The sequence below is a fragment of the Sorex fumeus genome, unplaced genomic scaffold (genome assembly GCF_029834395.1).
Source record: "Sorex fumeus unplaced genomic scaffold, SorFum_2.1 ptg000035l, whole genome shotgun sequence".
Classification (NCBI taxonomy): domain Eukaryota; kingdom Metazoa; phylum Chordata; class Mammalia; order Eulipotyphla; family Soricidae; genus Sorex; species Sorex fumeus.
In genome coordinates this window covers 30,803,878-30,806,572 of record NW_026606092.1, presented here as the reverse complement: position 1 = coordinate 30,806,572, position 2,695 = coordinate 30,803,878, and the positions used below count along the sequence as shown (strand labels likewise).

The 2,695-nt window shown below is 45.1% G+C and overlaps 1 non-coding gene across 1 annotated transcript; it reads left to right on the top strand.

Moving 5' to 3' along the window:
- The first annotated feature begins 2,243 nt into the window (after positions 1–2,243).
- Positions 2,244–2,370, top strand: LOC130027007 (small nucleolar RNA SNORA68). The gene has a single exon (XR_008792956.1). It is a non-coding gene; the product is annotated as a small nucleolar RNA SNORA68 (small nucleolar RNA).
- The last annotated feature ends 325 nt before the right edge of the window (positions 2,371–2,695 follow it).

Below are 2,695 nucleotides of genomic sequence, written 5' to 3'. Positions count from 1 at the left end.
CAACCTCACAACCCTGAAGCCAGTTTACTTGGTTTCTATAAATTCAAGGTGTCTTTGATTGCTCACAGAAGTAAAATCATGAAATATATTTGTCTTTCTCCAACTTTCTAAACTTAGCACAATACCCACAACTTGTTGTCCAGATTGTTGCAAATAGCAGAATTTCCTTCCTTTTTATTACTAGATGGTTAAAGTTCTCTTAAAGCCCAGCCTCGGAGTCCCAGAATGTAATTTCATGTATTCTACTGGTTAAAAATAAATTTTAAAAAACGTTGTATCAGAAATGTGATACAATGTTATTGGCAACAAGCATATATGAGACCTTGGGTTCAATTCCCAAGGCCACATCACCCCTCAAGTGGACAGCAGACAGCAGTGCCAAGAGTGACTCCTCCAAAAATAGTTGTAAGACAGAGGAAAATAAGCCCTTCTGTTGACAGGAGACAAACCTTTTGAGAGGAAGCAAAAAGGTATGAAAAACGGGGTTTCAATCACGTTTGGAAAGTTCCACAAGCACAGATGCCCCTTTGAGTCTACGTCCAACCCGAATCCTGTAGTTGAACTACCGAAATGATCTTCCTAGTCAGTCTCCTGGGTTTCATGGTTCCCACAGGCCAGAAGGTCGGGTTGTAGCTCAGCAGTAAAGCTCTTACATAAAATAGAACAGTCAAGTAGAGAGGCTGGAGCAATAGCACAGCGGGTAGGGCGTTTGCCTTGCACGTGGCCAACTCGGGTTTGATTCCCAGCATCCCATATGGTCCCCTGAGCACCGCCAGGGGTAATTCCTGAGCGCAAAGCCAGGAGTAACCCCTGTGCATCACCAGGTGTGACCCAAAAAGAAAAAAAAAAGTAGAACAGTAGAGTGAAAAGGAGGAGAAAAGCAGTCAATGCCTTGTCAACCCAGGTTCAATCCCCAGCACCTGATCTGATCCCCCAAGCTCAATTCAGTAGTGGTCCCTGAGGGCAAAGCCAACACCACCAGGTGTGGCCCAAACACCAAAAAAATAAAATAAAATAACAAATATGGGCCCGAGGGACGAGCAGAGCCTGCCCAGCTGTCACCCTTGATGGCTCTGAGGTTCACTGCCAGGCCATGGCATTTGTACATCTTTTCATGTGCTCACGGGGACTATACCCCTTTTTGGTTTTGTTTTGTTTTGATTTGCTTTTTGGGTCATACCTGGCAATGCACAGGAGTTACTCCTGGCTCATGCACTCAGGAATTACTCCTGGCGGTGCTCGGGGGACCATATGGGATTCTGGGAATCGAACCCACGTGGGCCACGTGCAAGGCAAACGCCCTACCCGCTGTGCTATCACTCCAGCCCCTATATCCCTTTTTTTTTTTTTTTTGTGGCGCTTACACACAGCTGGCTATGGTAGCACCAGGAATTGATTGCAGTTCCCTTGCTAAAAGTGTAACTCTCAGTTCTTTCCTTTGGTTTCTTTCCACTCTAAAAACTTAAGACCATGCAGGCAAGAGGATAAGAGGCCTCAATCTTCCCACCTGCTGGCTTGTTGCCAATAAACCTTTCTCCACCATCACTGTCTCTCACCTTTGGCCCTCAAACCACAATGGAATCAACCTCCATAGTTACACATCGATTTGTCTTTTTCTTTGTCTGGGGGCCACACCCAGCAGTGCTCAGGCCTTACTCCTGGCTCTGCACTCAGGAATCACTTCTGGCAGACTCGAGGGACCTTATGGGGTGCTTGGGATCAAACCCAGGTCAGCTGCATAAAAGGCAAATGCCCTACCCACTGTACGATTGCTTCAGCTCCTGGTTTGTCCTTTAGGACTGGTTTGTCTCCTAACCACCAGAAGGTTACAAGCAAAACTGGGGTCACATCAGCTAGATGCTTTCCCAGAAGTTGCGGAGTTTTCTCTTAACCTCTTCCTCAGTAGAATCATACCACATAATTTGTCTGAACTGGGTGAGGGGAGTGAGGACACTCTGCTCAGTTAAAGCCATCAATGTTTAACCTTTCAGTATCTATATTGCAAACCACAACGCCCAAAAAGGAGAGAGAGAGAGAGAGAGAGAGAGAGAGAGAGAGAGAGAAAGAGAGAGAGAAGAAAAGCACCGGCCATAAAGGTAGGCTGGGTGGGATGGGAGGACACTGGTGTAGGGATGGATGTTGGAACACTGTATGACTGGAACCTATTCGTGAACAGCTTTGTAAGAGTCTATCTCACAGTGATTCAACAACAACAAAAAAAATCTTTTAAAAAAAATAATAATAGAGCACCTAAACCCAAGAGCTGCTGCTTCTCGTAGCCGCAGCTTAAACAGCGTTGCCGACAGCAATTGCATCTCTTTTGGGGGGCTGGGCAGTGCCCCTTAGAGTGAATTTGGAGGTTCTACATGGCTGGTGTGTGTGTGGGGGGAGCAGCGCAGGGGTTGGAGGGGATCATCAGCCCGACTGTCTCCACAGAAAATAATGAAACACAAAATAAAAAATAAAAAAATAATAATCATATGGAATTGTTGTAAGTCAAATTACCTTAATAACAAATCCATTAAGTCACAAAAGAGAACCAAAATTGAAACAATAAATAAACAAATAAATAAATAAATAAATAAATGAAACCATCAAATTTTCCTCCCTGTGAGGAGAGACTCGGGAGGCTTCTCTGGAAGTCAGGATTTCCTGGAAGAGCCACCAGAAAGCCAGATGGTTGCAGACCTGGAAA